The following is a 25,191-nucleotide window of genomic DNA, read 5'->3' on the forward strand; positions in this document are numbered from 1 at the left end:
CTTGACCTTGGAGGCTCCAGGCAAGATGCATCCCTGCACAGGGATGGAGGAGGTACAGGTTACTATATAGAGGGCTGCAAGAGACCCTATAGGACATTAATGGGTAAAGGTTTTCCCTGACCATGCTTCCACCCCCAACACAGAACACTGCTGTGCTGCTGTAGAAACAGCTCAGAGTTGGTGGAGCTTCACCTGCACCTCTTAGGGAGCCAGACTAGGCCATCTGGCCCCTTTGCCGTTACTGCACCAGCTGAATTGATGCTTGCTGGTGCAAAGTGACCACCAGTGAATTCCTCCCTCCCTGTATCCCACTTATCTGTTGCATTCACAGCCTCCTGTCCATTCCCTCATCCTACCTTTCACTGATCAGAAGATGCGCTAATGTAAAACTGGTCTATTAAAGTAGAGAATCAGGTCCAAAGATTGCAAAGTGTTTTAACAAGACAGGGTGTGGTTCTCCAGCCATGTGTATTCTTTTACACCTGTGTAAAATGCTAGGAAATTAGTTGCAGCTTTCTATACCCTCCTCACACTCACTTTGCACAGGTGTAAAAAAGGCTACACAATTGTAAGGCATCCCCAGTGTTGGCAACTCTGGTTATATTTAGTCTTTCCTCAGCTCCTGGAATCATATTACTTCATAAGGCCTGGTCTACACTACGAATTTGTCGGATTTAGTAGGGTTAAATCGAATTAATCCTGCACCCGTCCACACAACGAAGCCGGTTTTTTCGACATAAAGGGCTCTTAAAACTGATTTCTGTACTCCTCCCCAATGAGGGGATTAGTGCTGAAATCGACATAGCCATTTCGAATTAGGGTTAGTGTGGATCCAATTCAAAGGTATTGGCTTCCAGGAGTTATCCCACAGTGCACCATTATGACCACTCTGGACAGCACTCTGAACTCGGATGCGCTGGCCAGGTGTACAGGAAAAGCCCCAGGAACTTTTGAATCTCATTTCCTGTTTTGCCAGGCGAGCTCATCAGCACAGGTGACCATGCAGTCCCAGAATCGAAAAAGAGCTCCAGCATGGACCGAACGGGAGGTACTGGATCTGATCGCTGTATGGGGAGAGGAATCCGTGCTATCAGAACTACTTTCCAAAAGACGAAATGCCAAAACATTTCAAAAAATCTCTGAGGCCATGAGGGACAGAGGCTATAGCAGGGACGCAACACAGTGCAGCATGAAGCTTAAGGAGCTCAGACAAGCGTACCAGAAAACCAAAAAATCAAATGGATGCTCCAGGACAGAGCCCTAGACATGCCGCTTCTACACTGAGCTGCATGCAATTCTGGGGGGGGGGCTGCCACCACTACCCCACCTCTGTCCATGGACTCCGGTGATGGGGTACTCTCCGCCATGCCTGAGGATTTTGCGGACGGGGAAGATGAGGAGGAGGATGAGCTTCAAGAGAGCGCACAGCACACTGTTCTCCCCGACAGCCAGGATCTTTTTATCACCCTGACTGAAATACCCTCCCAATCCAAAGAAGCCGGAGAAGGGACCTCTGGTGAGTGTACCTTTTTAAATATAATACATGTTATAAAAGTAAGTGTCATTAATGATTAAGTAGCCCTGAGGACTTGGGATGCATTCGTGGCCAGCACAGCTACTGGAAAAGTCTGTTAACATATCTGGGGACGGAGCGGAAATCCTCCAGGGACATCTCCATGAAGCTCTCCTGGAGGTACTCTAAAAGCCTTTGCAGAAGGTTTCTGGGGAGAGCAGCCTTATTCCATCCTCCATGGTAAGACACCTTACCACGCCATGCTAGTAGCAAGTAATCTGGTATCATTGCATGATAAAGCCTGGCAGCGTATGGTCCCAATGTTTGCCGGCATTCAAGCAACATCCGTTCTTTATCTCTCTGTGTTATCCTCAGGAGAGTGATATCGTTCATGGTAACCTGGTTGAAATACGGGAATTTAATTAAGGGGACATTCAGAGGTGGCCGTTCCTACTGGGCTGTTTACCTGTGGCTCAAAAGAAATCCTCCCCGCAGTTAGGCATGCGCCGGGGGGGGAGGCATTGGCACTGAGCTGTTCGCGTTTGGCTAGCAGGAATCTTCCCTGATACTAGCCACATGGTGGGGTGAGGTGTAAAGCAATCACTGGTTTCTGCTGCTGCACGTTAACAGGAAAACCACAGCACTAAATGGCCAACTCAACATGCTTTGCTTGGTATGCAAGAGGAGGGCGCTGCTGTTATGAAGGCTGCAGAAGCCAAAAGACTATGGCTTACCATGGCCACCTGCAAGCCGAATTCTGTTGCCCGGCACTGCGTGTGTGATCTCTTAACACCAAAGCCACAGGCACTCAATATAAGATACAAAATGCGACCTTGTACCAAAATCACATGTGCTATGTAATGTGAAGTGTTGTTCACCGTGAAAGAGTACAGCCATTGTTCTGTAAAATGTTTTTTTTCCTCCTGCAGCTGCAAATGTTTCAAGCCTCCCTCCTCCATTCCAAAGGCTATCTCAGATAAGGCGGGGGGAAAAAAACGCACGCGCAATGAAATGTTCTCTGAGCTCATGCAGTCGTCCAGCACTGACAGAGCTCAGCAGAAAGTGTGGAGGGACACAACAGCAGAGTACAGGAAAGTGGCTGATGAACGTGAGGAGAAGTGCTGGCAGGAGGATCAGAGGATGCATGAGGCAATGCTGAGGCTACTGCGGGATCAAATGGACATGCTCCAGCATCTGATGGAGGTTCATGAACAGCAGCAAGCTCACAGACTGCCACTGCAGCCCCTGTTTAACCGCCCTCCCTCCTCCCCAAGTTCCATAGGCTCCTCACCCAGACACCCAAGAACACAGGGCAGGGGAGGCTCCGGGCACCCAACCACTCTACCCCAGTGGACAGCCCAAGCAACAGAAGGCTGTCATTCAATAAGTTTTAAAGTGGCCTTTCCTTCCCTCCTCCCCTCCTCCCACACCCCACCCAGGCTACCTTGTGAGTTATCTACCTATTTTTATAATCAATTAATAAAGAATACATTTTTTAAAATGATAGTGACTTTATTTCCTTTGCAAGCAAGCTGTGATCGAGGGGGGAGGGCTGGTGGCTTACAGGGAATTTAGAGTCAACCAAGGGGGCGGGTTTTCATCAAGAGAAACAAACAGTGTCACACAGTACCCTGGCCAGTCATGAAACTGGTTTTAAAAACTTTTCTGATGTGCAGCACTTTCTGCTGTGCTCTTCTAACTGCCCTTGTGTCTGGCTGCACATATTCAGTGGCCAGGCAATTTGCCTCAGCCTCCCACCCAGCCATACACATCTCCCCCTTACTCTCACAGAGATTGTGGCACACACAGCAAGCAGCAATAACAATGGGAATATTGGTTTCGCTGAGGTCTGAGTCAGTCAGTAAACTGCACCAGCGACCCTTTAAATGTCCAAATGCACACTCTACCACCATTCTGCACTTGCTCAGCCTATAGTTGAACAGCGCCTTACTACTGTCCAGGGTGCCTGTGTACGGCTTCATGAGCCAGGGCATTAAGGGGTAGGCTGTGTCCCCAAGGATAACTATAGGCATTTCAACATCCCCAACAGTTATTTTCTGCTCTGGGAAGTAAATCCCTTCCTGCAGCTGTTTAAACAGAACAGAGTTCCTGAAGATGCGAAAGTCATGAACCTTTCCTGGCCATCCCATGCTGATGTTGGTGAAACATCCCTTGTGATCCACCAGTGCTTGCAGCACCATTGAAAAGTAACCCTTGCGGTTTATGTACTGGCTGCCCTGGTGGTCTGGTCCCAAGATAGGGATATGCATTCCGTCTATAGCCCCACCACAGTTAGGGAATCCCATGGCAGCAAAGCCATCCACTATGACCTGCACATTTCCCAGACTCAATGATTGCACTGGCTACTTGCATCACAGCAACCCCCACAGTAGATTTGCCCACTCCAAATTGATTACCGACTGACTGGAAGCTGTCTGGCATTGCAAGCTTCCACAGGGCTATTGCCACTCACTTGTGAACTGTGAGGGCTGCTCTCATCTTGGTATTCATGCGCTTCAGGGCAGGGGAAAACAAGTCACAAAGTTCCATGAAAGTGCCCTTATGCATGCGAAAGTTTTGGAGCCACTGGGAATCATCCCAAACCTGCAACACTATGCAGTCCCACCACTCTGTGTGTTTGTTTCCCGGGCCCAGAATCGGCGTTCCACAGCATGAGCCTGCCCCAGTAACACCATGATCTCCAAATTGCTGGGGACCGCGGTTTTAGAGAAATCTGTACTCATGTCCTCATCACAGCGCTGCCGTCGCCTCCTTGCCGGGTTTTTCAGGTGCTGGTTCTTCATAAACTGCACAATAATGCGAGAGGCGTTTACAACGGTCATAACTGCTGCGGTGAGCTGAATGGGCTCCATGCTTGCCATGCTATGGCGTCTGCTTGGGCAATCCAGGGAAAAGGGCGCAAAATGATTGTCTCCTGTTGCTTTCACGGAGGGAGGGAGGGCTGACTGACGACATTTACCCATAACCACCCAAGACAAATTTTTGGCCCCATCAGGCATTGGGAGCTCAGCCAATGGGCAGCATAGCAGGATAGCTACCCACAGTGCACGGCTTGGAATGTTGACGCTTGCCACGGTACTGTGGACACACACCGAATTAATGTGCTTAATGTGGACACCTGCACTTGACTTTATACAATCTGTTCCCAAAAATTGACTTCTGTAAAACTGGAGTAATTTCGTAGTGTAGACATGGCCTAAGACTCTCAGCTTTCATTTCAAAAGTGTCTAGCCCACATAGTTGTGGAGAAAAGTTTAAGAACATAACCCAAATGCATCCTAAAGCTTCAAAATCCAGAAAGAAAAAAAAATACAAATTGTATTATTTTTAAAAATATTTCATGATGTTGTGGGGGCCTGACTTATGATTTTTTGAATGGTTGGGTTTGGCAATTTTGAAAATCAGGCCTATAAATGTTGCACATTTTTGGCATGAATGTATGCACTTGGACAAGACACTTGACTTCCTTTTGCCTCATTCATCCCAGCAGAAAAATGGAATAAAATGAGGACAATACTGAGTATCTGATGCCCTACCTGTGCTGTGTAGGCTAAAATAAGTTTAGAAAAAAAAATCACTCATTGTCATTACAATGCCATGGTTAAGACTACCTTGTCATCTTGAATGTATTTTGCAACTTGCATAATTCTGTAATCGCACAGCTTTGTGTTAAGCCTAATAGAACAACCTTGAATCATGATGTCTGACAACAGTCAGTTAACTATTTACATGTGGACAAATGCTTGACTATTTTCTATTGCCTCTTGATGGTACCTTAAGCTCCTTTCGCACATTGCATTCAATGAATTCAAGGCTGTTGATTGTTCCAATGCATACATGAAGTTAAAGTGCTTTTGAGGAAGGGCACTTGCCTCTTTGCATCAACATTTTCAAGCTCTCTGACCCTGAACACTGTGGAGATTTACTTTTAACTTTAACTTTTAACATCACATTTAAAGCTGAGAAGCTTGGGGTTTTTTAATGTTAAATTTTAGTTTGAGACACTGAGGAAGGGCAGTAAACCAGTGTTCAGTATTCAAGGGAGGTTCAGTCATAGCCAGACAGAGACACATAAGCCTATGGACAAAAAACGTTCAAATGGACTTTGAAGCTTTTTCCTGTTTGCTTTTACCTTGGAAACATCAGAACTGTTGGGTCTTCCTTGGTTTTGCTTGCATCCTTACAAATATCCATTGTGAGCTTTCCATCCCCTTTAATTAAGGTCTCAAGATGTGCGGAATCTTAAACAAAGTGAGTCTTTCTCCGCGGGGTTTCTCAGATGTTAAAATTAAATGGGTGTTAACAAAAAGCAAAAGGTCCAATTGGGAAAACTTTATTCACACTGGTGGTGAGCACTTACGCAAGCAAGGAGTCCTAATGATATCAATGACACTACTTACATGAGTAGCTGTCACCAATGTGAGTAAAAGTAGCACAGCTTGGCCAAAGCATTCTTAACACTCTGTATAAAAACCACTTGCCCTCTTAGTTATTCAGGTTTCAGTTCCTTGGTACTCATAATGTAATTATGCTACCAGTTTCCAGTCATCAATATGGAGTCTTTTAGGGTAGATAAGACCTGATTTTCTATATAAAAAGAATGGGGGGAACTCTTTAATAATAGGAAAATGGTTAGTGCTTCCTCATGTATCACACAGAGACCAAAAAGGATACACCCCATTTCTTTCATATTTGTGGGTTACATTGAGCCCAGGGTTTGAGGTGCACAGGGTCTGCACATTGGGGTGAATTTCACCTTTAAGTTGTTGTCTCTATTTCAGCTTGCAAAGCCTGAATAAGGAGTGGTGTTAAAGAAATTCTATTCATAGAATGGCTAAAGAGCTGCCAGTTTGGTCTCAGATTAATCAGCACAGTCTTTAGCTGAGAATCAGGTTTGGGGTTTGTTTGGTTTTTAAATAAAATTCAAAGCACAATTCAAAGTCACACACAGCTGCTTCTGCAACTTGAAAAATAAGCAAAGAAAACAATGCACGATCAGTTCCCCCATTCTCCACCCACCCTAAGGATATGATACATTCCATACCATACCAGTGAGCAGTGCAGAATTCACATTAATGCACTGTGTAATAATCAAAAGACATTAAAATCATTTTGCTGTTAGCATTCCAATGGTTGCTTGCAGTAATGTGGAGGAGTTGTCCCTGTGCAGTCTGAATTTCAGAGTGAAATGAAAAGTCTCTAAGATGATTGATGTCTTGGTGACCTTTTCTTAAGGATTCATTCTTGAGAACAGATTAACAGCACCAAAGCCTGTCTTCACTGCCCTTTGCAGGGACGTGGAATGCCTAAAAGGCAGCAGAATCACCAAGGTTCCATAGAATGAGGAAGCCCAATAGGAAGATTCCACATGTCCCTGAGCACCTGGGTCTACCGCTCAGGGCAGAGGCTGTCTGCACCTGCATACAGGAAAGTTAGAAACAGGATGAGGTGGTAGAGTAGACACAGTAACACTACTCCGATGATCCTAGTTGCCAGAACTTCTACTTGGCGGTTGGAAAGTTCCCCTTCACAAGAGTCCCATGGTTAGACTGTCATGAAAAACTATGGAGAGACTACTCATAATCAAGTGAAATAGTTTTAATTGTTATTGCACAGGATTTTCTCAAGTGTCACAGAGATCTGCTAATTTCTATTAGATTAACACCACAACTAGAGCAAATACTGCAAACAAAAATTGCAACTATTCATTTGAATTTTTAACCCAATTTGCTTTATCTTTGTTTGTATTTGTCACCAGGTAAGATGTCCCTTTAAGGTTTATGGTTTAAGGTTAATGCTCAGATAAATTGGTTAGTCTCTAAGGTGCCACAAGTACTCCTTTTCTTTTTGCAAATACAGACTAACACGGCTGTTACTCTGAAACCTTTAAGGTTTAGGACTCAGCTTTACCTGTAACAGGTTTGGCCAGCCTCCCCAGGTGAAGGGAATGGCACCAAGGGTCATGTGATGGTAGCAGGTGACTAGAATCCAGGCTTTCTGGAGACTATAGGTGTGGCTTGCATTCCACTAGATAGTTTGAGGGTAGGGGCTTGGTGATAGCTCCTTAAAGCTGCCAAGCAGATTTGCAAGGAAGCCTGTTGAGTGATAAGCCTTAGCTGAATAGCCTGCAGGGTGAGAAACTACAGCTAGAAGGGCTCTAAAGGACCATGCACCTGGAGGGAGGACTATAATGAAGGGGAGGACTTTGTAAAGAACTGACCAGTGTTTTGAACTAGGGGAACAGCTATATGAATGCTGAAGGCAGTTGTTTCAATTTATAACAGACTGTGCTAGGGGAAGAGGTTTGGAAGGGTCTGAGTGTTCTATTATGGTAATAAACCAGACCTAGTGTTCTCCAAGTGATAGCCCCCTCCTAAATGTAGTGGTTTGGGTAATGTAAAATGGAAGGCAAACTGAGGCAGTAGCATAGCCTAAAGCCCTGTGACAGTACCCCTCTTGTGTTCACTTTCCATAAATATTCTAAGGAACAGACTTCACTTCTAATACTAAGAAAAAGTGAATACTAAGAAAAAGTGAATTTTAAATCTAAATGGTTGAATAATCACTGAAAGCAAATATCTGATTGTATAACTAAATGGGAAGAGTTCAAATTTTACTCTTGAATATGCATTTTAGAACTGCTACTATTCTTGGTCTTTAGATAAATCATCCTGTCATGGAACTAGAAGTAATACCCCAGGCTTTTGTGTAATTAACTAATACAGTATGAATTTCAGATTTTGAATATTCACAGTGAACTGTTTGCAAACTTCTGTGGGCCAAGAATTATTCACTGAAGAAATACATGAATAAATCTAAGAAGATTGCAACTTGTTTGTGCACAAAAAGGCAAAATTCCTCAAATTATTCATTATGAATTATCCATCCAGCTCTAATCAGGATAACTGAACATTTAAAAATATCAACAATGCAAAATTTCAGTTAGCATAATTCTCCAAGTGTGATCATTCATGTGTTTTTATTCTTGACAAATAGTCTGAGTGTTCAGAACAGTGCTACCTTCCCAGGAGGTATGTGTTAAATGATAAACATAAAACCAATCACTTCCAGGCTCTTCAAACCAGGAGCAAAATAGAGGAAACTTGCAGTTGTTAATCAGTACATTGAAATTCGTGCTTCAGCCCATTAATATTCACTTGTGCAATTTCAGGTGTTTTGTTTCCTGTGTTATGTGTCATTCAAAGACTCCATAAAGGAGGAGAAGTCTAAAATAGTTCATATGTAACACCCCATTAGAAAGAGTATGTTTAGACAGACAATCTTGGTAAATAAAAAAAGGAACATTAAGGTTGTCCACCAACCCATGAAAGAAAGGGAATTCTTCACAATGAAACAGGAATTTATCACACATTTCCACAACATAGAGGCAAATCTTACCATTACTTCCATGCCCCTAGAAAAGCAGTGTGATTCTGCAGCAAAAGGGAAAGGTTTAGGTTTAGTGAGTAGGCGTGCAAATTATTGTACTCCTTGCACTGTGTGGAGCCCTGCTCTGCAGGAGATCTTTCTGCAAGGGGCTAGGAGAACCAAGCCCAGCAAAAGGTCTGGGTGGGGCCAGAGGATCTGCTGATAAGAAGATTCCTCCAGTCCTCCCCTGATTCTCCCTACAGGACAGACCTGTAAGGGGTGTCATAGGCTACCCCAGCCACTGGGTTACAGTAGGCTCCATTGTCACTCTACCCTCTGAACCTGCTTCCTACTTGTTTCCTGTCTCATCAACAAAGAAGGACATCCCCTGTGCCAGCTCAGCTGCATTGGCACAGTGGTTTGGAAGCAGGACCACAGCTCTGTACATTCCCTCACCCACTTGCTCCGGAGTTAGTAAATAGGCATGTAGGGCCCACTATCCAGAGTGCCTAGAGCCGAGGTCTGAGTAGCTCATCTGGTATGTTCTTATGGCCCTGCAAGAGCATGTGGTCCATGATATAGGCCTAGCCATAAGCCATTTAGCCAATGCCATCTGGTATCTAGGATTTGAAGAAGATATAGCTTGTTTTTCACTATGTGTTGCTTACTTTTAATGGATTACATCAATACTGTTTCTTCCAATGTAGTGTGTGTATGAATACTTTCAAGAGATAGGTCTGTATTGAATTATATGACTCGTCTGGCTCACTGGGGCTATTTGAAAAATGTAGGCGGATGTAACGGGCCGCAGACTCACCCAGTGGCGCCTCCTGCTGGCTGGCTGGGAATTAGCTCTTTTTACCAGCTCTGGAGCACCCTCTGCCAGTGTCTTGCTGTTGCTGACCCCTGTGTCCCTCCCGGACCCCAGTGCCCTTTTACCTGGGGTGCTGCCCCTCCAGACAATACCCCACAGATCTGGGTCTCCCCTCCCCAGGGAACCCCCCACCCTCTATCCCCACCTTGCCTCAGCCTATGGGCTACTGCCAGTCACCATCTTTCACTGGGGCTGACTGCAGTCTGTATAAGCCAGACATCATAGGCAAGGGGGGTTTGGACCTGCTGCCTCTGCCTACCCTTGGGCTGCCCTGTTGCAACCCCACTACCCCGTCTTAGGCCATCTGCCAGGCCTGCAGCCTGGGGCTTTTCCAGCCCAGAGCCTCCCAGCGCCTCTAGCCTTCCCCAGCCCTGCTTCACCTCAGGTACCCTCCCCAGCACCCAAGCCCATCTCCCTCCACCACTAGAGGAGACTCTGTGTGCTCTTGGCCCACTGCCCTCTTATAAGGGCCAGATGAGCCCTGATTAAGCCAGCCACAACCTGATTGGGGCATGGCCCCCAGCTGAGGCTGCTTCTCCCAGTCAGCCCTGCTTTTCCTTCCCTGCCACAGCCCTCTCCCTGGGCTGTTTTAACCATTTTAAGGCAGGAGCAGGTGATCAACCCACTACTACAGTGGGTAACAAGGTAACTTCATCTAGCTTGTCCCTGGAAAACTGCAGGTTTAATATGCAGCATACAAATTTGGTGGTGTAGTACCATATTTTTATTGTTCTAATTTACAGTCACTAGCATCAAAGGAGGGAAAGAGTGAAACAGAGAGAGGAGATGAAAAAGAGAAATGTGCATTTTCTTTCTTCCTCCTGATAATCCTTGTGTCAAAAAACACATGATATTTTTGGAGGCTGGATCAGCGGTTCATACATGAAATACAAGGTCCCTGTTTCTTGTACATGCCATACATGTTCAAGATTGTAGTTTTCAGCTAACCAGTTGACAGTGTTGGGTGGAGGGAACAGGAAAGGGGTGTCAAAATCACCCAGTTTGTTTATGAAGGAGAAAGTACTGGCCCTGTCCAAAGTCACTAATTATAATAATAACTTAAAGCAGGCTGAGGAGTGAGCTTGAGACACTTTTCTCAATTCCCTTTCTACTCTCTTCTCATTCCTCAGTATCAGATTCTTTAACTTTTGCCACAACTTGCTGGTAACTAGTCTGGGCTGAAATTAGGTGTTACCATCTGCTCTGTCACTAGTTCTTGATGGCCCAACAAAAGTTATTTTTGAGGCTGTTTGTTAATTTCCAGGGGATGAGGATGAAGGGCCTGCTGTGCCACCATCAGTAGTTTTCAATATTTGCTACTTTTCTTAGGTTGGCAGTGAGCATTGCCATAATGCTGTTTTTTACAAGGACAGTAGCCCAGCGATGCACATCTCAAGCACCAATAGTCGAAGAAGAGGCAGTAAAATACCAATCGAGTTTAGGTTTGTTTTATGACCAGTGTGTCTCCCTTCAATATAGCTGTGGATAATTTTCTCCTTTGTGATTCTTCCTTCTCTCTCTTTCATTATGTTTGGCACTTGCATCAGAGCGTGGCTGGTGAGATGAAATATCACTCAGACATGAAGCAAAATATATGCCAGTTGCAACTACAAACTTAGGCTGACAGCAAGTTGTCAATGTATGATAGCCTAGGTAGCTTGTTGCATGCTAGAAAAGATAGCACATTCAAGCAAAATAATAGTTGTTCTGTTATATTAATTGTGAGGGTCCCTAGATCTTTTTTGTTCTGGTATTTTTATTGTTTAAATATAAAGAAATAAAATAAGTAAAGTATTCTTATTAACACAGGCTGCATTTTCAAAGGAGTTTGAAGGAATTAGATGCCCAAATCCTATTGAAATTGAATGGGATTTAGACACTTAAATCCTTTATGCTCCTTTGAAAATCCCAGTCTCAGTGATTTGATCTCTAGCATGAAGTGGTAATGAGATCAGCTGCTATGCCCAGTGCAGCATGTTGCATGTTTTCGGAATGTTTCATTAATATCTAATGTAATCTCTTTCAGTTACTTTTAGGGTATCCATCATTGTAGCATCTAGGTACAATCATCCATGCTTTTTGTCATCCTCATGCTCACCAGCATTAAACTTAGGGTCACAGGATATTTTAATTGACATCTGACTTGAATGCTCTATTTTCATTCTCCCATTAAAAGCATCTCCAGCAAGGATGGAGCAGGTAAATCATATGAGTTGCTCAGCATATCTGATTATAATCCAGCTAATTGGTTCTGATAATGTAGGAGGAATTACTTTAAAAATGTCAGCTGGAGCCCTGAGTTACCTTTCTGACATCTTCCATCACACATGGTTGAGCATGTTCTACCACACATGATTGAGCACGCTGCCCACTTAAGCTGGTGAGACATTCATCTACAAATGAATTAAAAATTGTATAAGTTAGGGTAAAATTTTCATTAGAAGTGAACCTTTTCCAGAAATGTATGAAAGGTTGACTAAGGTCAGCAATTAAACGAGTTGGGGAAAGTCTATATCTATTGTGTTACAGTCAAACTTCCAGTTATTCAACTACCATTAAATTCAGGATTCTTGTCCACACCTTGAAGCCCTACGCAAGTCTGCCCCTCTTTATATGTCTTGTCACACAGCATCCCCCACACCTTTGTTCTGTGACTGATGCCTTCTTTGATTCCTCATCTGCTCTTCCTAAACCTACCTGTCTGCATGCTACGCCTTATGGTTAGAATGCTCTTCCTGGACCTATCTGTAGGGCAAATACCCTGTCCTACAAAGTTTTCCAAAAGACTTCTTCCATTGCATCTACATGAAATATGCAGCTCATAAGGGACTTGCGGGGGTAGTCAAGTACAGCTGTCTACAATCTCTCCATTAATGACCCAGTGAAAAAGCTGTGCTTCTCTTGGATACTGAAGTTAACAGTGCCCTTCACAAAGAGATAAGGCATTCTAATACTATAGAGGACAACCTCCCAGAGCAGACAGCAACAACAGTAAATGTGAAAAACCAACAACACTAAAATAATAAAGATACCAAACCAGGGAGAGGCAAAAAGGAAAGAGTCAACTACTGAGTCCTCTGTTAACACCTCTGTGCAAAGGTAAATTAATATGATACTTAGAGTATTATACTAATGGCTTTCCTAGAAACACCTAAGCTAGATATGAAATATCTGCAACCACAATAAACTTGTGTTTCAGATAGATAGGTAAGACACTTTTATTTATATGGATTTCTAAAAACTATGCTCATCCTTGAAAACTAGGCATACATAAATTAAATGTGAATAAATCACATTAAGACAGATGAGATAAAATTAAGTGGAAACCGTTCATAGGCCATACAGCTGCAGTGAGAGACAGGTGGACATGCCCAGTCTATGCTGCAATTCACAGGCCTGCGACGCTGGGTTCTTTAGCCTTTCTCAAGAATAGACTGGCCTGCTAAGGAGCTTTCCATAGCCTTCTACAGCCTGAACAGCTCAGAAGGCCATAGAAGCACATGGAAAAGGGAAACATTAGCATGCACAAAATTGGGGGCCACATCCTCAACTGGTGCAAACCAGCATAGCATTATTAACTTAAATGGAGATCCCTTGATTTAAACAAACTCAGGATCTAGCCCCAAGAACTGTTACTACATTAAACCCAGAAAGACTAAGGGTGTCACAAAAGTGTAGTCTCTACATACAGTAGCTACTGAGAGAGAGGAAAATAACTACCAATATCCATCAGTCTCACACACACAAAGTACGCAAAATGATAAGCTCTGTTTGCTAATCCCTGACTATTGCAAATGAAGATAAGTAATCTTCTCTAATCAGATCTGTATGAGGTTTCTATTTTTTCATAATAAAGCATTTATGTTACAGATGCCCTGACAGATTTTACCATCTTGCCATTTTATTGATTCTTAAATAGGAAAGCTATCATAGTTCTGACTGCTTCTCATGAGGAGACTAATTAGATTATTTGATTGTCTGGTTCATCAAAGCAGGAAATACTTAAGTGTCACAGCTGGTCTCAGACTAAATAGCTTGTACCAAGATTTTAAATGAAAACAATTCTATCTTCACTGGGTAAGCATTTCATAAATGACTAGACAGTAAAAATTATCAAGACAACAACAGATATCATCAGATGACTGCAAAGGAAGTCTAAACAGCACCAGAACTCATGGATTTATTTTCACTTGCTCTTCTTATTACTATCATGCAAAAAGATTTTGTATAATAAACAGCCTTTAAAATATTCAGACAGCTATTTATATTTCCAGTAAACACTTAAGATTAACTTTTAAAGACTCAGAAAGAGGCAATTTCTACATTTTAACTGATTCACCAACTCCTGTTACTGTTGCAACCTTTGCAAATTGTGTCTGTTACTACACAAGGCCCTGCTTTAATGAAAATGAAACAACCTCCACAGACTGAACCCAACTCCATCATCTCTGCTTCTCACCTCCCATCTTTCTCTCTCCAAATTTGTGGATCTGGATGGATCTCATTCACTCTTTAGCATACACACATCTCTGTTGGTTCACAGTATAAAAATCAAACCATGGTGAAAAGAAGAAAAATCTAAATACTTACATTGCGCACCCTAACCCAGTTAAAACACGCCTTGTCTTACACCTACACATGTGATGCCAATGGGAAATTTGTTCATTTAAAGAAAAAGTTGATCCCATTGGCTCATCTCAGCAATCAGCTCATCTCAGCATTGGCAACTTTTCCTTTAATATGGAATGAAATGCCCTTCCTCTTCTTCCCCCAGGGCCAACACAAAGTCTGTGCACTTACGATCCACTTTAGGCCTCAAAATAGCTGTGTGACCTTGGACACATCACTTCTCATTTCTATGCCTCATTTCCCCCCACATGGGGATAATGGTTTGCATCTTCCTTTGTAAAGTACTTTGAAATCCATAGACAAAAAGTGTTATGTAAGAGCTAAGTATTATTATTATGTAATAACTATGCTATGGAATGATGATACAACCCTAGTCTTTACAGTGCTATAACATAGTTCTGTAATATGTTTACAGACGACATCAAATTATGTGGTAATGCTGTTCTCTCATGGTAAATGTTACTGTTCATATGGGCCCTGCAGCACTGCAAGAATTGAAAGGTTGCTCCATTGACCTTTTTTCTTTAACTTGTTGATTCTACCCTCTCTTAGTTGTTTTGGTTTTTGTTGTTTGCCTAGAGAAGAAATATAATAAAGGTTCACCATGCAATGCAATTTATAGCTGTATTTAGATTGGTGTTCTGTTCTTCCTCTCTTTGTCCTTATCAAAATCCAGACGTCCTTGTAACTTTGCTCATCAGTTGGCAAAATTGCCCTTTCTAATCTAATCCAATCCAATTTATTTGTCTTTAATGAGTTTGGCTATAGGCCTCACAGCTTTTGGGATAGAAAGCTAGAGCTGGTCACTTTGATGTGGGAAAGTATCATTTTTTATTGCAGAATTGTCTCTTTGAAGTGAAAGGAATCAGTAGATGAGTTATGAACTATAAAAAAACAGCTACTTTCTTTCTGAATTTGGCCTAACATCAGGAGTATTGTAGTGTAAAGCAGGGGTTCTCAAACTGGGTGTCGTGAGGTTATTACCTGGGGGTTGTAAGCTCTCAGCCTCCACCCCCAAACCCTGCTTCACCTCCAGCATTTATAATAGTGTTAAATATTTTAAAATGTGTTTTTCATTTATAAGGGGGCGAGGAGATCGCACTCAGAGGCTTGCTGTGTGAAAGGGTCACCAATACAAAAGTTTGAGAAAGTGTGTACAGAATAACAAAGGATACAAAGTTACATAGGTAAAATGATACATGTAATACTTTGAGGGGCTTAGCATTGTCATAATGTTATTTTCAATGAACTACCTCTTGCAACAATAGTAATTATTTACCCTAGTATAAATATTTACTATGTATCTATTCAGCATCTCTGAAAATAAGCCAATTCTTAGATGCTTAAATAAAGACTTAAGTGGCTACCTTTAGACACCAAATTTTGAAAATTATGATCCATATGTCTGGCTGATTTTTTTTTTAACCAATGATCGTTATAAACAACACTTAACATGACTATACCCGAAAGAGATTTGAGACAAAACACTTCATGATTTTGTTGTCATTTATTTCCTCTACATTTGAGAGTAGTTTGTCAGTTTCCTGTTTTGGCCACAATCCTACAATCACTATGCAGTTCACATGAATAACATTACTCACACACATTAGTGTTTGCAGATCGAGGCCTTTCTTTTATGCGGGCCTTTCACTCAATCAAATATGTTTTTTTTAAAAAAGGAGGTGGGTGGAATATGATTGAAAAACCACACAAATTGGCAGGGGTACTCAGAGGTCAATTTGTACCTAAATCTTTTTTGACTAGATTTTCAAATTGAGGGTGTCCCTTGAATTGGCAGAATATCACAATGTGCTGGGGTGGGTTGTTGGCAGCAGTGACTGAACTTAGGATCCGTGGATCTAAAAACAGAAGCTTTTGTTAAAAGACAAGCCTCTGAAGTCTGTAATGACTCAACCCTGCATGTGGTGCAGCCATTAGTGGGGGCTGGAGAGCCACACTCAGTAAATAGGTTGCAGAAGCACTTCCTGTATTCTGAATTGTAACCTTTGTTATTCCTCAGCATGCTGGACCTTTGCTTCCAGCTTCACCTTTTGTTTCCTGCTGTATATTCTCCTTTTCTTCTATATTCACTTTAATGGAAGAACTCCCTAGGCCAGAGGTGGGCAAACTACAGCCCCTGGGACCATTCTGCCCAGCCCCTAAGCTCCTGGCCGGGGAGGCTTGCCCCCAGTCCTTCCCCTGCTGTCCCCCCTCCCCCATAGCCATGCAGGAAGCATGTCTTGCACCCACCCACCTCCCAGGCTTTCCAGTAAGCCTGTCCTGCTGCTCTAAGTGGCATGGTAGGGGGAGGAGGGGTTGGATAAGGAGCAGGAGGTCCCAGGGGGCAGTCAGGGGACAGGGGGCAGTTGGATGGGGCGGAGGTTCGAGTGTGATGGCATGTACAAATCATGCACTGGAAAGGGAAGAGTTAAAGAGCTATGTTGGTCCCTGGCAGCTCTCATGCTGCCACACCTGCAGAGCATGCAGGAGGAGCTTAAAAGGGAGCTGAGTAACCCAGTAATAGGCAGAAAGTGGAGATGAGTTGACCTATGCTCTGAGTTTCTGGGAAGAAGCACAGCACAGCACAGCACGAGCACCTACTGCCTGGCTGTGACAGCTTGGTCAAACTCACAGAGAAGGGACTTGAGACTCTCAAGTCTGAGATTTTACCTTTGATTTCAGTTATTTATAGTCTTTACTTTAGCCACTGGGAAAAAGAGGATACTAGCAGGAAGTGATCCAGGAGGCAGCAATATTGCACTTTGGGGCGAGGGATTTAGCTGTTTTCTACTGGACCCTGGATTGGAAAGTGGAGAAGAGGGTGGGCCAGGTTCATTTACCAACCCCTAGGCAGTGCTGAAGATAGTAGCCTGCCCCTGCTATGGGGAATCCAGTTGAGACAAGATGCTGCAGGAAGAAGCATCAAGATCATGAGCTCTTGATCCACTGGCAACCTAGAACTCCTTGCTTAACCCAGAAGCCTAAGCGCATTGCTGGGCTCCTTATATTTCCCCAAAAGGGGTGGACATAAATATGTCAGATGAATGAGTCACCGAAGGGCAGACCACTGAAGGGTGCAAGTAGCTATGAACATGGGTACCAGGAAAGGCTCCGACCTTGCCTGACCAATAGGCAGTATCTGTGGTGAGTGATCCGATCCAAAGGAGATTCTTTTTGAATGTATGACACTGTCTCATAAATGGTCGGAATAGCCCATCAGTCCAGTGTGATTACAGAATTTGCCATTTCCACCAGCTTCATTGTGGTGCAAAAGAGAAATTGATTACAGAACAAAATAACTTGTCTTTCCCTCCCTCATCTGAAAATTCTCTCTCTTCTCATGAAAAAGAGCTGAAGCAAAGATGAATTATATTTTTACCAGTGGTGTAGAGGGATTATTATTAGTATTATATTGGTTGGTTGTTTTTTTATGCACAACTATAAGATGAGTTGCACAAAGAAAAATGTCACTAAAAATATCTACCTCTCACCATGGGTCTGAGTAACAATAGCAAGTTAAACATGAAGATCATGTTCTTAGATGATTTGAAATAAATGATCTGTTTGCAGTGTCTTGCTCATCATATTCCTTGTGGTCCCTGGATGATACCTTGCTTTGTTCTTCTGTTATTTCAGAGCATTGCTCCTGATATTTCATAAATTAATTCCACCTCATTGCATGCATTCATGTCCTATTTCCATTGAAGTTCTTCTACTCATGTCTTAATTACTGGTGGTACTTTTCAATTTCTATTATTTCACTCACATGGAGATGGTAATACATAGCAAAAATTCAAAGGCAGAAGAAACATATGGCTGAAGTATTATTAAGCATTGTGGTAGTATTTAGAAGCCCAGAATTGAGACGAGTCCCACTGTGTTTTGGCACTGTATAGCACAGAAAGAGACAGCCCTTTACTACCACTACAATTGAAATGGTAATAAAATTAATGTGGATATTTTCAGGATCCATGCCTTAATAACAGTTTGTCCTCTACAGGAGAGATTTTTACTTTCAAAGAAAGTTGGGTACCTATCTGTCCTTGGAGCCTTTGAAAATCTCCCCCAGATAAACTCTTACAGTCCTTACACTCCCTCAGTAACCCCTTGGGGCCAGGACTGTACCCCAACTGTGAAGTTAACAATATGTATAACTCAGTGGTTCTGAATACCTTTAAAATTATTTTCTATTACACAGATAAAAGTTGAGTGAGAAAAACTGCAGGGGGAAGGTATTCATCTGGTTAAGGAGGAGGAAGGAATGGAGGACAATGCTTATAGAAAGCTATAATTTATTTCCAGATCAAGTCCTTTTTGCACTACTCCAGTGGTGCAAAGGGGATTTAAATCTGCCCTAATGGGATCATTAGGGCAGTATTCCCTTGATGGGATTAGAAGGAAACCACCTGGTTGCCTAGTTACTTATATACCACCTGCTCTCCCATGGGACAAGGGGACGATGGGGACAAGGCCACATGAAGGAACCACAATGCAATGATGATGTCTGTGTTGCTCTTTACATTACAAAATATCAATACCAGACAGATTAATAAGACTGGGAATTTTCTGCTTGGAAAAGAGATGACTATGGGGGATATGATAGAGGTCTATAAAATCATGACTGGCGTGGAGAAAGTAAATAAGGAAGAGTTATTTACTCCTCATAAAACAAGAACTAGGGGTCACCAAATTAAATTAATAGGCAGCAAGTTTAAAACAAGCAAAAGGAAGTATTTCTTCGCACAACCTGTGGAACTCTTTGCCAGAAAATGTGGTGAAGGCCAAGACTATAACAGGGTTCTGAAAAGACCTAGATAAATTCATGGAGGATAGGTCCATCAATGGCTATTAGCCAGGATGGGCAGGGATGGTATCCCTAGCCTCTGTTTGCCAGAAGCTGGGAATGGGAGACAGGGAACGGATCACTTGATGATTACCTGTTCTGTTCATTCCTGGGTAAGGCTGCGTGTCTGTCATGGAGGTCACGGAGTCCATGACTTTCTGCGACCTCCGTGACTTCTGCAGCAGCCAGTGCGGCTAGCTCCGGGGCTGCTCAAGCAGATCAGGCAGCCCCGGGGCCAGCCGCACCAGCCGCTGCTGGGGAAGTTTGCGTGTGGAAGGGGACACAGGGCTGGGGCAGAGGGTTGGGGTGTGGTCTCCCCAGAAGTGGCAGGCATGACTCTGCAGCTCACAGGTGCCACCCCACAGCTCCCCTGGGTCTCCCCAGAAGCAGCAGGCATGACCCTGCAGGGGGGCCAAAGGGCTTTGAGCGCTGCCTCTGCCCACAGGTGCCACCCCCACAGCTCCCATTGGCTATAGTTCACGGCCAATGGGAGTTGTGGAGCCAGATCTTGTGGCAGGGGCAGTGCGCAGAGCCCCCTTGGCCTTCCGTCCCCCTAGGAGCTACAGGGACATGAGGAGCTGGGTAGGGAATCCGCCAGCCCCACCACTCCTCCCACATCCCCTCCCCCCCCCCCCCAGCACCAGCAAGGGACCCGGGCCACCCCACCCCATCCCCCGAGCACCAGTGGGGGTCCCCGGCCACGCACAGCCACCTGGCCCCTCCTCTCAGCACCAGCGGAGGTCCCGGGCCACCCCCCAACACCCACAGTGCCCCGAGTGCCGCCCCAGAGCGCCGCCCCAGAGCACGTATAGCCCCCCAGACCAAGTTTTAGTTAGGCATATATAATACAAGTCATGGACAAGTCATGGCCCATGAATTTTTGTTTACTGTCCATGACCTGTCCATGACTTTTACTAAAAATACCCGTGAGTAAAACACAGTCTCACCTCTGGGGCACCTGGCATCGGCCACTGTCGAAAGACAGTATCCTGGGCTAGATGGACCTCTCGTCTGACCGAGTATGGCCATTCGTATGTTACCATTGGTTTAAAAAAGTACTATGTGAAACGTTATACCCATATCTTATAGTCTAGTCAAGAATATAGACTAGGTTTGCTTTCAGGATACAGCTAATCAAATAAATGCTTGTTTCCATTCAAATGTTAACATTAAAAACACTGGAAAAAACACCTTCAAAAGGATACAATTTTAAATAGTGCACAAGCACTTTTGGCTGCACCTGATTTAAACAATGTAAACTGAACTATAATGTTCCTCTCTAAACCCAGATTTTCATGCACAAATAATTCTCTGTATGCGCAAAGCAGGGGTTGTACACTGTCATAGATACAGGGCTAGCCAGGATCCTTCTCTGGATCCTCCAAGTGCACCCCTCCAGATGACAGGGCCCCTGCCTTTGCCTCCCTCAGGGTGGAATCTCACAATTCGCCCACTCTTGTACAGGATTCCCAGGCTGCAGCCTCCTGCTTATTTCCTGTGATTACTCAGCAGGCCTGACTCCTGGTTTCTCCTTTGGGACTATGACCAGCTGTTAACATGCAGTGCCCAGGCAGCCTTCTCCAAAACAAGTATTGCTTACTGATCAATAGTAGGAACAGTTTTGCACAAGAGTGGAGTTTTATGTACTGTGCAGTACATACACACATCTAGCTTAGTCTTGCTCTCCTTCTCTCCCTCTCTCCACAATCCTCCATAGCAGCCATGAAGGCCAAGTTAGCCAGATCCACCCACAAGATCTGTCTCTCTAGCAGGTCACTTTTTAACTGTTTAGTGTCCATTTGATCTTTAGGTTCCAGCCTTGGCAGGACATAGGGGTAACTGTAAGTGGGCCATTTACAGTTAATTGCTCAGCCTTGTTTGTTGGAGAAGTAGTTTAGCTGCACCCATTGTCTGGCATTCTTGGTTGTTTTTTCTAACCCTCTGCTCTTTAAGTGAACTAACCTAAGTATCTAGTTTCCACTCCGCCAATATAGCTACTTCCCCTACCCCCAACTGGACCATCACAGAAAATATATAGTACTTAGGGCTATCGATTAATTGCAGTTAACTCACACAATTAACTCAAAAAAATTAATCGCCATTAATCAGTTTTAATTGCACTGTTAAACAATAGAATACGAATTGAAATTTATTAAATAGTTGAGATGTTTTTCTACATTTTCATATACATTGATTTCAATTACAAGTGTATATTATTTTTATTACAAATATTTGTACTGTAAAAATGATAGAATAGTATTTTTCAATTCACCTCATACGAGTACTGTAGTGCAATCTCTTTGTTGTGAAAGTACAATTTACAAATGCAGATTTTTGTTACATAACTGTACTCAAAAACAAAACAATGTAAAACTTCAGAGCCTACAAGTCCACTCAGTCCTACTTCTTATTCTGCCAATTACTAAGACAAAAAAGTTTGTTTACATTTACAGGAGATAATGCTGCCCTCTTATTTACAGTGTCAACAGAAAGTGAGAACGGGCATTTGCATGGCATTTTTGTAGTTGGCACTGCAAGGTATTTACGTGCCAGATATGCTGAACAATCATATGGCCCTTCATGCTTTGGCCACCATTCCATAGGACAGTCTTCCATGCTGAGGACACTCGTTTAAAAAAAAAAAAAAAAAAGTGTTAATTAAATTTGTGACTGAACTCCTTGGGGGAGAATTGTATGTCCCCTGCTCTGTTTTACCTGCATTCTGCCATATATTTCATGTTATAGCAGTCTCGGAGGATAACCCAGCACATGCTCATTTTAAGAACACTTTCACTGTAGATTTCACAAAATGCAAAGAAGGTACCAATTTGAGATTGGTGAGATTTCTAACCGACCCAAGGTTTAAGAATCTGAAGTGCCTTCCAAAATCTGAGAGGGACGAGGTGTGGAGCATGCTTTCAGAAGTCTTAAAAGAGCAACACTCAGATGCAATTACAGAACCCAAACCACCAAAAAAGAAAAAAATAATCTTCTGCTGGTGGGATCTGACTCAGATGATTAAAATGAACATGCATTGGTCTGCACTGCTTTGGATTGTTATGGAGCAGAACCAGTCATCAGCATGGATGCATGTCCACTGGAATGGAGGTTGAAGCATGAAGGGACATGAATCTTTAGCGCATCTAGCACATCAATATTTTGTGACGCTGGCTACAACAGTGCTATGTGAACACCTGTTCTCACTTTCAGGTGACATTGTAAACAAGAAGCAGGCAGCATTAGCTCCTGAAAATGTAAACAAACTGGTTTGTCCTAGTGATTGGCTGAATAAGAAGTAGGACTAGGTGGACTTGCAGGCTCTAAAATTTTACATTGTTTTATTTTTGAATACAGCTATTTTGTACATAATTCTACATTTGTAAGTTCAATTTTCATGATAGAGATTGCACTACAGTACTTGTATTAGGTGAATTGAAAAATACTATTTCTTTTGTTTTTTTTACAGGGCAAATACTTGTAATCAAAAATATAAAGTGAGCACTGTACACTTTTTATTGTGTTGTAATTGAAAAATATATTTGAAAATGTAGAAAACATCCAAAAATATTTAAATAAATGGTATTCTATTGTTTAACAATGTGATCAAAAATAATTTTTTAAATTGCTTGACAGTCCTAATAGTACTCACAGATTAATGCAGAGCAGCTCCATATCCCATACACACCCACTTGCAGTGGAGTTGATGTACATGGAAAGATATAAAAGTCGCTTAATTTGGGAAATTTTAGTAATCAGGGCCCAGATGTAACCTCCTGACACAAGGTCTTACAGAGAGTCAAGCAAGGCTCTGCCACTCAATAAGGATCTGCCAATTGAGTCATCATGACTCTTATAACAGTTTGGATAAATATGATCTCAGATCTTGCCCACCTCTATCAATTTATATTTAAATTCAGGTGTAAAATAGTAAGTAGTCTTAAATGATGTGTTAAGGTTGATGAACACAATACCAAGAGCATATTTGCAGCTGTCATCCTTGTATCTCCTGAATCATCACAATGTCTTGGAAGCAATTTTTCATAGCTTGTTCTTTACTGTCCTTGCCATTTACATAGACTGAAAACTTATGGAAAGAGAAAAGCACATTAGACTGCTACTTCACTTCTAATGTTTTATCTTCTCATAACAGAAGCTTTGTAGTGTTAGTGGATAATTTCAAAAGGAGCTCATATCACAATCAACACGTAGAAATATAACTATTCCAGAAAGTATCCTAACAGTATAAAATATTTTTATTTATTAGATTTTAAAAATAAGTAAAGGTCATATGATAATTTGACATTTCCAAATCATACTCAACCCTTCAGCTTGATAAATTCTAAATATGAAGATAGCTTTAAATGACTTAATATTGCCTTTATGAGCTAATATTTTAATGTAATTATATAATTCTCTAAGGATCTTAAGCATTGAGCTTATGCAATTCTTCGTCCAATAAACCTTCATATTTTGATAAAAGAATATGCCAATTTAAAAATCTCACTTGTGTCTGAAAATGACCTACCGGACTTCTAAAGACCTAATATTGCAAAAAGTGAAAATTAGAAACACTGAAGAATATTTTTCTATGTTTTGTTCATTAAAGAGCACTCTGCATAAAGTCAATGTTCCTTGTTGCTGCGTTAAGAGACCCCACACAAACAACAAGAAAGAGGAAAACCTTTTAAAAATAGGAAAAAGATGACAAAACAGAATTTGTCAGGAAAACTAAGGGGCACACATAATACATAGGCAGCTGCTGTGTATCACACTGATCTGAATTAAACTCATATTATCTTGTGCTCCTTTATGTATTTCCAACTGTTCTGTCATTTTATGCCTAGGTTGCAAGGTCTTTGGGCCAGGGATTGTCTTTTTATTCCATGTTTGTACAGGCCCTGGCACAATAGGCCGGGGTTCCTTTCGCTATGACCACAATACATAGTAAGTACCTGTAATTTTTTTTTTTAAGAGATTAACTAGATTTCAGGCGGACAGGGGTCCACTTAAATTCATTTGATTTTACTCTGCCCTGAATTTTCAATGTGCATCAGATATTTGTATGGACAACACAAATGGCATTATAGAAAGATTTGGCAGCTGGTAAGAGACAGATGGAAACTTTTTGCAGCCATGAAAGTGTTGGAAACAGTTTGGGATTATGGGACAGGCATAATAGCTGGCTATTTCTGCTAAAATAATCACTGACAATATCAGTGTCATTAGGTTTCAGAGTTAACTGTTCATTGAAAAAATGAGGGCAACTCATACCTTGTTAATGCCATTGTTTTAGATTGGCTGCAGACTCAGAGGACAATACATCTGTTTACATAGCTTCATGTTTGGAAGTATTTCTCCACAGCCATAAGGACCAGGAATGTAGTAGTTTTTTAAATAAATTTTTGACTCTGCCACATAAGACCTGATCATGGATAAGTCACTTAAGCCTAATCTTTCAACTTTTGGCAGACCTGGTTTTCAAAGATGAGTTCATGGTGCATCTGCTGAGTTTAACAGGAACTCTGGATCCTCATCTTCTAAAGATCAGGTCCCAACTCTCTTCAGATGGAACCCTGAAACTGAGACACCTAAAACTAGTTGACATTTTAAAAATGAAGGTGCCAACTCTATGCAGGTGGACTGTGGCACCCATGTGGACTCCACAGGTTTCAGTAGTGTCCCTGCTGGCCCAGAGCTCTGCCTGCCTGGAGCCAATAGGAGGATTAGGCCCTCAGACTGTAATCTCTATGGGTGAAAAATGTGCTGTGTCTACAAGAGGTGCAGCACAAAACTCAACCTCTGTGGGACCTATGGTGGCTTTACGCTACTTCTGACTTCTCCATATTCTGGACTGCTATGGCACCCAGAATAAGTCATACAGCCCTAGAAGACAGCCTAAGTTATAGCAACCAGTTGCCAGCTGCCTATGGGTGGTAGCAGCAC

At 42.6% G+C, this 25,191-nt stretch overlaps 1 long non-coding RNA gene across 1 annotated transcript; it reads right to left on the minus strand.

Annotated features, from left to right (window-relative positions):
• Positions 1-5,130: 5,130 nt before the first annotated feature.
• LOC125632350 (uncharacterized) lies at positions 5,131-23,400 on the minus strand. Its single transcript, XR_007355270.2, has 3 exons — positions 23,220-23,400; positions 12,081-12,169; positions 5,131-6,951 (listed from the first exon to the last, which is right to left on the minus strand). It is a non-coding gene; the product is annotated as an uncharacterized LOC125632350 (long non-coding RNA).
• Positions 23,401-25,191: the final 1,791 nt, after the last annotated feature.

The sequence above is a fragment of the Caretta caretta genome, chromosome 2, assembly GCF_965140235.1.
Source record: "Caretta caretta isolate rCarCar2 chromosome 2, rCarCar1.hap1, whole genome shotgun sequence".
Classification (NCBI taxonomy): domain Eukaryota; kingdom Metazoa; phylum Chordata; order Testudines; family Cheloniidae; genus Caretta; species Caretta caretta.